Here is a 13382-nt window from a genome sequence, read left to right on the forward strand (position 1 = left end):
TACTAGAGTTTTTTAATATTTCTAGTTCACCTTTTTTAAAAAAATTATTTATTTATTGTTTAGTTTACATCCAAGTTAGTTAGCATATGGTGCAACAATGATTTCAGGAGTAGAATCCTTAATGTCCCTTACCCATTTAGCCCATCCCCCCTCCCACAACCCCTCCAGCAACCCTCCGTTTGTTCTCTGTTTTTTTTTTTTTTAATTTTTTTTTCAACGTTTATTTATTTTTGGGACAGAGAGAGACAGAGCATGAACGGGGGAGGGGCAGAGAGAGAGGGAGACACAGAATCGGAAACAGGCTCCAGGCTCTGAGCCATCAGCCCAGAGCCTGACGCGGGGCTCGAACTCACGGACCGCGAGATCGTGACCTGGCTGAAGTCGGACGCTTAACCGACTGCGCCACCCAGGCGCCCATGTTCTCTGTTTTTAACAGCCTCTTATGTTTTGTCTCCCTCCCTGTTTTAATATTATTTTCCTTCCCTTCCCTTATGTTCATCTGTTTTGTATCTTAAATTGCTTATATAAGTGAAGTCATATATTTGTCTTTCTCTAATTTTTCTTAGCATAGTACTCTCCAATTCCACCCATGTAGTTGCAAATGGCAAGATTTCATTCTTTCTCATCGCCGAGTATTACTCCATTATATATGTGTGTGTGTGTGTGTATATATATATATACATGTATATAGGTATGTATGTATATATACATATATATGTATGTATGTATATATATGTATGTATGTATATATACACATATGTGTGTGTGTGTGTGTATATATATATATATATATATATATATATATATATGTATATATACCACATCTTCTTTACCCACTAGTCCCTTGATGGACTTTTGGGCTCTTTCCATACTTTACCTATTGTTGATAGCGCTTCTATAAACATTGAGATTCATGTGCCCCTTCGAAACAGCACACCTGTATGCCTTGTATAAATACTTGTAGAACAATTGTTGGGTCGTAGGGTAGTTCTATTTTTAATTTTTTGAGAAACCTCCATACTGTTTTCCAGAGTGACTGCACCAGCTTTCATGCCCACCAACAATGCAAAAGAGATCCTCTTTCTCTGCATCCTCGCCAAAATCTGTTGTTGCCTGAGTTGTTAATGTTAGCCATTCTGACAGGTGTGAGGTTGTATCTCATTGCAGTTTTGATTTGTTATTTCCCTGATGATGAGTGATGAGCATTTTTTCATGTCTCAGTTGGCCATCTGGCTGTCTTCTTTGGAAAAGTGTCTATTCATGTCTTCTGCCCATTTCTTCACTGGATTATTTGTTTTCTGGGTGTTGAGTTTGGTAAGGTCTTTATAGATTTTGGATACTAACCCTTTATTTGATATGTCATTTGCAAATATCTCCTCCCATTCCATTGGTTGTATTTTAGTTTTGCTGATTGTTTCCTGCACTGTGCAGAAGGTTTTTATTTTGATGGGATCCCAATAGTACATTTTTCCATTTATTTCCCTTGCTCCAGAGATGTTGAGTAAGAAGTTGCTGTGGCCGAGGTCAAAGAGGTTTTTGCCTGCTTTCTCCTCTAGGATTTGATGGCTTCCTGTCTTACATTTAGATCTTTCATCCATTTTGAGTTTATTTGTTGTATGGTGTAAGAAAGTGGTCCAGGTTCATTCTGTATGTTGTTGTCCAGTTTTTCCAACACCATTTGCTGAAGAGACTGTCTTTGTTCCATTGGATATTCTTTCCTGCTTTGTCAAAGATCAGTTGGCCATATGTTTGTGGGTACATTCCATTCATCTATGTGTCTGTTTCTGTGCCAGTACCATACTGTCTTGATGATTACAGCTTTGTAATACAGCTTGGAAGTCTGGCATTGTGATGCCTCCAGCGTCAGTTTTATTTTTCAAGATTGCTTTGGCTATTCTGGGTCTTTTCTGGTTCCATACAAATTTTAGGATTGTTTGTTCTAGCTCTGTGAAGAATGCTGGTGTTATTTTGATAGGTATTTCATTGAGTATGTAGATTGCTTTGGGTAGTATCAACATTTTATGAATGTTTGTTCTTCCAATCCAGGAGCATGGGGTATTTTTTCCACTTTTTTGTGTCTTCTTCAATTTCTTTCATAAACTTTCTATAGTTTCAGTGTATAGGTTTTTAACCTCTTTGTTTATGTTTATTCCTAGGTATTTTAATGGCTTTTGGTGCAACTGTAAATGGGATTGATTCCTTGATTTCTCTTTCTGTTACCTCATTGTTGATGTATAGGAATGCAATCAATTTCTGTGCATTGATTTTATATCCTGCGACTTTGCTGAATTCATGGATCAGTTGTAGCAGTGTTTTGGTGGAATATTTCAAGTTTTCCATATAGAGTGTCATGTCATCTGCAAAGAGTGAAAGTTTGACTTCCTTGCTAATTTGGATGCCTTTTATTCCTCTGTGTTGTCTGACTGATGAGGCTAAGACTTCCAACAGTATGTTGAGTAACAGTGGTGAGAGTGGACATCCTGTCGTGTTCCCATCATTGGGGGACGGGGGGAAGCTCTCAGTTTTTCCCATTGTAGATGATATTAGCAGTGGGTCTTTTATATATGGCTTTTATGATCTTGAGGTATGATCCTTCTATCCCTACTTTCTTGAGGGTTTTTTTTTTTTCAAGAAAGGATGCTGTATTTTGTCAAATGCTTTCTCTGTATTTATTGAGAGGATCATGTGGTTCTTGTCCTTTCTTTTATTGATGTGATGTATCACATTGATTGATTTGTGGATATTGAACCAGCCCTGTATCCCAGGTATAGATTCCACTTGGTCATGGAGAATAATTCTTTTAATGCATTGTTGGATCCAGTTGGCTAGTATCTTGTTGAGGACTCTGCATCCATGTTCATCAGGGAAATTGGTCTACAGTTCTCCTTTTTAGTGGGGTCTTTGTCTGGTTTTGGAATCAAGGTAATGCTGGCTACCTTGAAAGAGTTTGGAAGTTTTCCTTCCATTTCTATTTTTTGGAACAGCTTCAAGAGAACAGGTGTTAACTCTTCTTTAAATGTTTGGTAGAATTCCCCTGTTAAGCCATCTGGCATTGGACTCTTGTTTTGGGGGAGATTTTTGATTGCTAATTCGATTTCCTTACTGATTATGGGTCTGTTTAAATTTTCTATTTCTTCCCGTTTCAGTTTTTGTAGTGTGTATGTTTCTAGGAATTTGTCCATTTCTTCTATGTTGCCCATTTTATTGGCATGTAATTGCTCATACTGTTCACTTATTATTGTTTTGCTTTCTGCTGTGTTGATTGTAATCTCCCCTCTTTCATTCTTGATTTTATTTGGGTCCTTTCCTTTTTCTTTTTGATCAAACTGGCTAGGGGTCTATGAATTTTGTTAATTCTTTCAAAGAACCAGCTCCTGGTTTCATTGATCTGTTCTACCTTTTTTGTTTGTTTTGTTTTGTTTTCTGTTTGTTTTTTGTTTTTGTTTTTGTTTTTTGTTTTTTTTTTGTCTTGATAGCATTGATTTCTGTTCTAATCTTTATTATTTCCTATCTTCTGCTGGTTTGGGGTTTTATTTGCTGTTCTTTTTCCAGCTGTTTGAAGTATAAGATTAGGTTATGTACCTGAGACCTTTCTTCCTTCTTTAGGAAAGCCTGGATTGCTATTTACTTCCATCTTATGACTGTCTTTGTTACGTCCCAGAGGTTTTGGGCTGTGGTGTTATCATTTTTATTGGCTTCCATGTACTTTTTAATTTCCTCTTTAACTTTTTGGTTAGCCCATTCATTCTTTAGTAGGATGTTCATTAGTCTCCAAGTATTTGTTATCTTTCCAAATGTTTTCTTGTGGTTGGTTTCAGATTTCATAATGTTGTGATCTGAAAATATGTACGCTATGATCTCAATCTTTTTGTACTTGTTGAGAGCTGATTTGTGTGCTAGTATGATTTATTCTGGAGAATGTTCCATGTGCACTGGAGAAGAATGTGTATTCTGCTGTTTTAGGATGAAATGTGAATATATCTGTTAAGTCCATCCCGACCAGTGTGTCATTCAAAACCATTGTTTCCTTGTTGATTTTCTATTTAGATGATCTGTCCATTGCTATAAGTCAGGTGTTGGAGTCCCCTACTATTATGGTATTATTATCAATGAGTTTATTTATGTTTGTGATTAATTGATTTATATATTTGGGTGGGAATGTTTGGAGCATAAATGTTTATAATTGTTAGGTCTTCTTGGTGAATAGACCCATTAATTATGATATACTGCCCTTCTTCATCTCTTGTTACAGTTTTTATTTTAAAATATAGATTGTCTGGGGCGCCTGGGTGGCTTGGTTGGTTAAGCGCCTGACTTCAGCTCAGGTCATGAACTCTCAGTTTGTGAGTTTGAGCCCTGCGTCGGGCTCTGTGCTAACATCTCAGAGCCTGGAGCCTGCTTCAATTTCTGTGTCTCCTCTTCTCTCTGCCCCTCCCATGCTCATGCTCTGTCTCTCTCTGTCTCTCAATAATAAATGAACATTAAAAAATTAAAATAAATAAAATAGCATCTAGATTGTCTGATGTGAGTATGGCTACTCCGGCCTTCTTTTGGTGACCATTAGCATAATAGATGGTTCTCCATTCCCCTTACTTCCAATCTGAAGGTGACCTTAGGTCTAAAATGGGTCTCTTGTAAACAGTGCATAGATAAATCTTGTTTTCTTATTCATTCTGTTACCCTAAGTCTTTTGATTGGAGCATTTAGACCATTGATGTTTAAAGTGAGTATTGAAAGATATAAATTTACTGCCATTATGTTGCCTGGAGACTTGGAGTTTCTGGTAGTGTTCCCTGGTCCTTTCTAGTCTTTGTTGCTTTGGGCCTTTTTTTTTTTTTTTTGTCCTTTCTCCCCTCAGAGAGTCCCCTTAAAATTTCTTGCAGGGCTGGTTTAGTGGTCACAAACTCCTTTAATTATTGTTTGTCTGGGAAGCTTTTTATCTCTCTTCTATTTTGAATGACAGTCTCACTGGATAAAGAATTCTTGGCTACATATTATATCCTGCCATTCTTTTCTGGCCGGCCAAATTTTCTGTGGATAGGTCTGCTGCAAACCTGATCTGTCTTCCCTTGTAGTTTAAGGACTTTTTTTTTTTCCCTTGCTGCTTTCATGATTCTTTCTTTGCCTGAGTATTTTGTGAATTTGACTATGATATGCCTTGTTGATGGCCAATTTTTGTTGAATCTAATGGGAGTCCTCTGTGTTTCCTGGATTTGGGTGTCTGTGTCTTTCCCCAGGTTAGGAAAGTTTTCCGCTATGATTTGCTCACATAACACTTTTACCCCTTTTTCTCTCTCTTCATTTTCTGGGACCCCTATGATTCTGATGCTATTCCTTTTTAATGAGTCACTGAGTTCTATAATTTTTATTTCATGCTCTTTTGCCTTCGTCTCCTTCTTTTTGTCTGCTTCATTATTCTCCATAAGTTTGTCCTCTATATCTCTGATTCACTGCTCTACCTCATCTATCCTTGCTGCTGTGGCATCAATTTGAAATTGCAGCTCAGTTATAACATTTTCTATTTCATCCTGACTAGCTTTTACTTCTTTTATCTCTGCAGAAAGGGATTCTAACCTATTTTCACCCTATGTAGTATTCTTATTATTATGATTCTAAATTCTGGTTTTGGCATCTTACTTGTATCTCTGTTGATCAAGTCCTTGGCTGTCATTTCTTCCTGTTCTTTCTTTTGGGGTGAATTCCTTCATTTTGTCATTCTGGAGGATGAGAAAGAATTAATAAAGCAAAAAAAAAATTAAAATATGAAAACCACACACAGACATTAAATAAAGGATGCTAGATCCTAGGTGTGTTTTGGTCTGGTTGTTGAAAGAAGCTTGATAGGTTAGAGAAAAAAGGGAAATATAAGAAAAGAAAGAAAAAAGAAAAAAAGGAAAACATTCGAATATTTGAAAAAATGAATACAATAAAATAGACTAAAGTGAAATGATGAAAGTAAAATAGAATTTAAAAAAAATACAAAAATTAAAAAATATAGAAAAAATTAAAAATCTTTTTAATAAAAAAGGAAAATAAGAATAGATTTTTTTCTCTTTCTATATTTAAGAATAAAAAAAGCAAAACAAGAATTGAGTAAAAGGACCAGCGAACAGAATGAAATACGATAGAAATTACACATGGTTTCCCTGCTACCCAGTCTGTAGTATCGGAACTCTGTCTCTCCATGACTGGGAATCAAGCACCACTGCTTTGTCTCCAGCTTCCATCCACTCTCTGCTTCTACACTGTCTATAACTAAGCCATCAGGCTGCCTGGTGGCACCTCTCTCCTGAGTTTTATCCCAAATGGCATTGTTTCCCAACCTGTCACTTCTGAGGGACTGTGGTTTTGAACCCCCTCAGACCTTCTGGGGGAGGATCTCACTGAGCAATGGCCAGGTGCCAGCCCACACCCAGGAACACTCGTGAGACTGCACTGCTGCCGATGCCCAGAGACTGCAGCTGGGTGCCATCCTGCCCCAGAAAACCTTCACAGGATCTTGTAACAGCAGCATTTCAGGGATTATGGAAAATACAACACACATCTGACACCAGCCTTCCCCTTAACGTCCTTGTTCTAACACCAGTGAATGTGGTTGTTCTCTGGGGTGCACTGGGACCTTTGCCCGTGGGAAGGCACACAGCCTCTACCAAATGTCCTCCCAGCAGGGTAACTGCCTCTCCCCATGTGGCCTGAGGACCCCTTGGGTGAACCTCACTATTTGTCCTGGGGATTCACCCTTCCCACCAGAGCACCACCACGTATTGAGCTGTGGAGTTTCATCCTGTATGCCTGCCCCCCCCCTCCCGTTTATAGAGTCTTTTTTTTATAAATTTTTTTTAACGTTTATTTTTTTTTTTTTTTTTTTTTTTTTTATTTTTTTTTTTTTATGAAGTTTATTGACAAATTGGTTTCCATACAACACCCAGTGCTCATCCCAAAAGGTGCCCTCCTCAATACCCATCACCCACCCGCCCCTCCCTCCCACCCCCCATCAACCCTCAGTTTGTTCTCAGTTTTTAACAGTCTCTTATGCTTTGGCTCTCTCCCACTCTAACGTCTTTTTTTTTTTTCTCCCTTCCCCTCCCCCATGGGTTCCTGTTGAGTTTCTCAGGATCCACATAAGAGTGAAACCATATGGTATCTGTCTTTCTCTGTGTGGCTTATTTCACTTAGCATCACACTCTCCAGTTCTATCCACGTTGCTACAAAAGGCCATATTTCATTTTTTCTCATTGCCACGTAGTATTCCATTGTGTATATAAACCACAATTTCTTTATCCATTCATCAGTTGATGGACATTTAGGCTCTTTCCATAATTTGGCTATTGTTGAGAGTGCTGCTATGAACATTGGGGTACAAGTGCCCCTATGCATCAGTACTCCTGTATCCCTTGGGTAGATTCCTAGCAGTGCTATTGCTGGGTCATAGGGTAGGTCTATTTTTAATTTTCTGAGGAACCTCCACACTGTTTTCCAGAGCGGCTGCACCAATTTGCATTCCCACCAACAGTGCAAGAGGGTTCCCGTTTCTCCACATCCTCTCCAGCATCTATAGTCTCCTGATTTGTTCATTTTGGCCACTCTGACTGGCGTGAGGTGATACCTGAGTGTGGTTTTGATTTGTATTTCCCTGATAAGGAGCGACGCTGAACATCTTTTCATGTGCCTGTTGGCCATCTGGATGTCTTCTTTAGAGAAGTGTCTATTCATGTTTTCTGCCCATTTCTTCACTGGGTTATTTGTTTTTCGGGTGTGGAGTTTGGTGAGCTCTTTATAGATTTTAGATACTAGCCCTTTGTCCGATATGTCATTTGCAAATATCTTTTCCCATTCCGTTGGTTGTCTTTTAGTTTTGTTGGTTGTTTCCTTTGCTGTGCAGAAGCTTTTTATCTTCATAAGGTCCCAGTAATTCACTTTTGCTTTTAATTCCCTTGCCTTTGGGGATGTGTCGAGTAAGAGATTGCTACGGCTGAGGTCAGAGAGGTCTTTTCCTGCTTTCTCCTCTAAGGTTCTGATGGTTTCCTGTCTCACATTTAGGTCCTTTATCCATTTTGAGTTTATTTTTGTAAATGGTGTGAGAAAGTGGTCTAGTTTCAACCTTCTGCATGTTGCTGTCCAGTTCTCCCAGCACCATTTGTTAAAGAGGCTGTCTTTTTTCCATTGGATGTTCTTTCCTGCTTTGTCAAAGATGAGTTGGCCATATGTTTGTGGGTCTAGTTCTGGGGTTTCTATTCTATTCCATTGGTCTGTGTGTCTGTTTTTGTGCCAATACCATGCTGTCTTGATGATGACAGCTTTGTAGTAGAGGCTGAAGTCTGGGATTGTGATGCCTCCTGCTTTGGTCTTCTTCTTCAAAATTCCTTTGGCTATTCGGGGCCTTTTGTGGTTCCATATGAATTTTAGGATTGCTTGTTCTAGTTTCGAGAAGAATGCTGGTGCAATTTTGATTGGGATTGCATTGAATGTGTAGATAGCTTTGGGTAGTATTGACATTTTGACAATATTTATTTTTCCAATCCATGAGCAGGGAATGTCTTTCCATTTCTTTAAATCTTCTTCAATTACCTTCATAAGCTTTCTATAATTTTCAGCATACAGATCCTTTACATCTTTGGTTAGATTCATTCCTAGGTATTTTATGCTTTTTGGTGCAATTGTGAATGGGATCAGTTTCTTTATTTGTCTTTCTGTTGCTTCATTGTTAGTGTATAAGAATGCAACTGATTTCTGTACATTGATTTTGTATCCTGCAACTTTGCTGAATTCATGTATCAGTTCTAGCAGACTTTTGGTGGAGTCTATCGGATTTTCCATGTATAATATCATGTCATCTGCAAAAAGCGAAAGCTTGACTTCATCTTTGCCAATTTTGATGCCTTTGATTTCCTTTTGTTGTCTGATTGCTGATGCTAGAACTTCCAGCACTATGTTAAATAACAACGGTGAGAGTGGGCATCCCTGTCGTGTTCCTGATCTCAGGGAAAAAGCTCTCAGTTTTTCCCCGTTGAGGATGATGTTAGCTGTGGGCTTTTCATAAATGGCTTTTATGATCTTTAAGTATGTTCCTTCTATCCCGACTTTCTCAAGGGTTTTTATTAAGAAAGGGTGCTGGATTTTATCAAAGGCCTTTTCTGCATCGATTGACAGGATCATATGGTTCTTCTCTTTTTTTTTGTTAATGTGATGTATCACGTTGATTGATTTGCGAATGTTGAACCAGCCCTGCATCCCAGGAATGAATCCCACTTGATCATGGTGAATAATTCTTTTTATATGCTGTTGAATTCGATTTGCTAGTATCTTATTGAGAATTTTGGCATCCATATTCATCAGGGATATTGGCCTGTAGTTCTCTTTTTTTACTGGGTCTCTGTCTGGTTTAGGAATCAAAGTAATACTGGCTTCATAGAATGAGTCTGGAAGTTTTCCTTCCCTTTCTATTTCTTGGAATAGCTTGAGAAGGATAGGTATTATCTCTGCTTTAAACGTCTGGTAGAACTCCCCTGGGAAGCCATCTGGTCCTGGACTCTTATTTGTTGGGAGATTTTTGATAACCGATTCAATTTCTTCGCTGGTTATGGGTCTGTTCAAGCTTTCTATTTCCTCCTGATTGAGTTTTGGAAGAGTGTGGGTGTTCAGGAATTTGTCCATTTCTTCCAGGTTGTCCAATTTGTTGGCATATAATTTTTCATAGTATTCCCTGATAATTGTTTGTATCTCTGAGGGATTGGTTGTAATAATTCCATTTTCATTCATGATTTTATCTATTTGGGTCATCTCCCTTTTCTTTTTGAGAAGCCTGGCTAGAGGTTTGTCAATTTTGTTTATTTTTTCAAAAAACCAACTCTTGGTTTCGTTGATCTGCTCTACAGTTTTTTTAGATTCTATATTGTTTATTTCTGCTCTGATCTTTATTATTTCTCTTCTTCTGCTGGGTTTAGGCTGCCTTTGCTGTTCTGCTTCTATTTCCTTTAGGTGTGCTGTTAGATTTTGTATTTGGGATTTTTCTTGTTTCTTGAGATAGGCCTGGATTGCGATGTATTTTCCTCTCAGGACTGCCTTCGCTGCGTCCCAAAGCGTTTGGATTGTTGTATTTTCATTTTCGTTTGTTTCCATATATTTTTTGATTTCTTCTCTAATTGCCTGGTTGACCCACTCATTCGTGAGTAGGGTGTTCTTTAACCTCCATGCTTTTGGAGGTTTTCCAGACTTTTTCCTGTGGTTGACTTCAAGCTTCATAGCATTGTGGTCTGAAAGTATGCATGGTATAATTTCAATTCTTGTAAACTTATGAAGGGCTGATTTGTGACCCAGTATATGATCTATCTTGGAGAATGTTCCATGTGCACTCGAGAAGAAAGTATATTCTGTTGCTTTGGGATGCAGAGTTCTAAATATATCTGTCAAGTCCATCTGATCCAGAGTCTCATTCAGGGCCCTTGTTTCTTTATTGACCGTGTGTCTAGATGATCTATCCATTTCTGTAAGTGGGGTGTTAAGGTCCCCAGCAATTACCACATTCTTATCAATAAGGTTGCTTATGTTTATGAGTAATTGTTTTATATATTTGGGGGCTCCGGTATTCGGCGCATAGACATTTATAATTGTTAGCTCTTCCTGATGGATAGACCCTGTAACTATTATATAATGTCCTTCTTCATCTCTTGTTACAGCCTTTAATTTAAAGTCTAGTTTGTCTGATATAAGTATGGCTACTCCAGCTTTCTTCTGGCTTCCAGTAGCATGATAAATAGTTCTCCATCCCCTCACTCTCAATCTAAAGGTGTCCTCAGGTCTAAAATGAGTCTCTTGTAGACAGCAAATAGATGGGTCTTGTTTTTTTATCCATTCTGATACCCTATGTCTTTTGGTTGGCGCATTTAATCCATTTACATTCAGTGTTATTATAGAAAGATACGGGTTTAGAGTCATTGTGATGTCTGTATGTTTTATGCTTGTAGTGATGTCTCTGGTACTTTGTCTCACAGGGTCCCCCTTAGGATCTCTTGTAGGGCTGGTTTAGTGGTGACAAATTCCTTCAGTTTTTGTTTGTTTGGGAAGACCTTTATCTCTCCTTCTATTCTAAATGACAGACTTGCTGGATAAAGGATTCTCGGCTGCATATTTTTGCTGTCTAGCACCCTGAAAATCTCGTGCCAATTCTTTCTGGCCTGCCAAGTTTCAAAAGAGAGATCAGTCACGAGTCTTATAGGTCTCCCTTTATATGTGAGGGCACGTTTACCCCTTGCTGCTTTCAGAATTTTCTCTTTATCCTTGTATTTTGCCAGTTTCACTATGATATGTCGTGCAGAAGATCGATTCAAGTTACGTCTGAAGGGAGTTCTCTGTGCCTCTTGGATTTCAATGCCTTTTTCCTTCCCCAGTTCAGGGAAGTTCTCAGCTATGATTTCTTCAAGTACCCCTTCAGCACCTTTCCCTCTCTCTTCCTCCTCTGGGATACCAATTATGCGTAAATTATTTCTTTTTAGTGTATCACTTAGTTCTCTAATTTTCCCCTCATACTCCTGGATTTTTTTATCTCTCTTTTTCTCAGCTTCCTCTTTTTCCATAACTTTATCTTCTAGTTCACCTATTCTCTCCTCTGCCTCTTCCATCCGAGCTGTGGCGGTTTGCATTTTGTTTTCCATTTCCTTTAAAGCGGTTTTCAGCTCCTCGTGCCTGTTCATTAGTCCCCTGATGTCTGTAGCAAGAGATTCTCTGCTGTCCTGTATGCTGTTTTCCAGCCCAGCGATTAATTTTATGACTATTATTCTAAATTCACTTTCTGTTATATTATTTAAATCCTTTTTGATCAGCTCATTAGCTGTTGTTATTTCCTGGAGATTCTTCTGGGGGGAATTCTTCCGCTTGGTCATTTTGGATAGTCCCTGGTGTGGTGAGGGCCTGCAGGGCACTTCCCCTGTGCTGTGGTGTATAACTGGAGTTGGAGGGCGGGGCCGCAGTCCGACCTGATGTCTGCCCCCAGCCCACCGCTGGGGCCACAGTCAGACTGGTGTGTGCCTTCTCTTCCCCTCTCCTAGGGGCGGGATTCACTGTGGGGTGGCGTGGCCCGTCTGGGCTACTTGCACACTGCCAGGCTTGTGATGCTGGGGATCTGGCGTATTAGCTGGGGTGGGAAGGCAAGGTGCACGGCGGCAGGGGGGGCAGGCTTAGCTCGCTTCTCCTTAGGTGATCCACTTCAGGAGGGGCCCTGTGGAGCCGGAGGGAGTCAGATCGCTGCCGGAGGTTTGGCTCCGCAGAAGCACAGAGTTGGGTGTTCGCGCGGAGCGAGCAATTTCCCTGGCCGGAGCCGGTTCCCTTTGGGATTTTGGCTGGGGGATGGGCGGGGGAGATGGCGCTGGCGAGCGCCTTTGTTCCCCGCCAAACTGAGCTCTGTCGTCCGGGGGGCTCCGCAGCTCACCCTCCCTTTGTCCTCCAGCCTTCCCGCTTTCCGAGCAGAGCTGTTAACTTATGACCTCCCAGACGCTAAGTCGCGCTTGCTGTCGGAACACAGTCCGTCAGGCCCCTCCGCTTTTGCAAGCCGGACTCGGGGGCTCTGCTTGGCCGGCGAGCCGCCCCTCCGCCCCGGCTCCCTCCCGCCAGTCCGTGGAGCGCGCACCGCCTCGCCGCCCTTCCTACCCTCTTCCGTGGGCCTCTCGTCTGCACTTGGGTCCGGTGACTCTGTTCTGCTAATCCTCTGGCGGTTTTCTGGGTTATTTAGGCAGGTGTAGGTGGAATCTAAGTGATCAGCAGGACGCGCGGTGAGCCCAGCGTCCTCCTACGCCGCCATCTTCCTAGTATCACGTTTATTTATTTTTGAGACAGAGAGAGACAGATCATGAATGGGGGAGGGGCAGAGAGAGAGTGAGACACAGAATAGGAAGCAGGCTCCAGGCTCTGAGCCATCAGCCCAGAGCCTGACGCGGGGCTCGAACTCACGGACCGCGAGATCGTGACCTGAGCCGAAGTCGGACGCTCAACCGACTGAGCCACCCAGGCGCCCCTATAGAGACCTAATGAAATTTAAACCCTCTCCTTTCTCTTTTCTCCCTTTTTTGTTCAGTCCCTGTGACTGGTTCCACTTTTCCACTTTCTCTCCAGCTGCTTGGGGGAGGGGTGTGCTTTTCTCATATTCTCCCCCATCTCCATCCTCTCTCCACAAGCAAAAACAGCTCCTTGCCCTCCTTGGCTTCTCTCTCCCCCAGTTCACCTCTCTGTGCTGTGTTCCTGCCAAATTCTATGGTTTAGGTTGCGTAGATTGTTGTGTTAATCCTCAAATTAGTTTTCTAGGTCTGCAGGATTATTTAGTGTTGGTATGGCTGCATTTCAGGGATGAGAGACACACAAAAAATTTCTATGCTGTTCCACCATCTTGACCC

This window comes from Lynx rufus, unplaced genomic scaffold (genome assembly GCF_022079265.1).
Source record: "Lynx rufus isolate CCGP_SWC_20201006 ecotype Redwood Valley unplaced genomic scaffold, mLynRuf1.p SCAF_11, whole genome shotgun sequence".
In the NCBI taxonomy this organism is placed as follows: domain Eukaryota; kingdom Metazoa; phylum Chordata; class Mammalia; order Carnivora; family Felidae; genus Lynx; species Lynx rufus.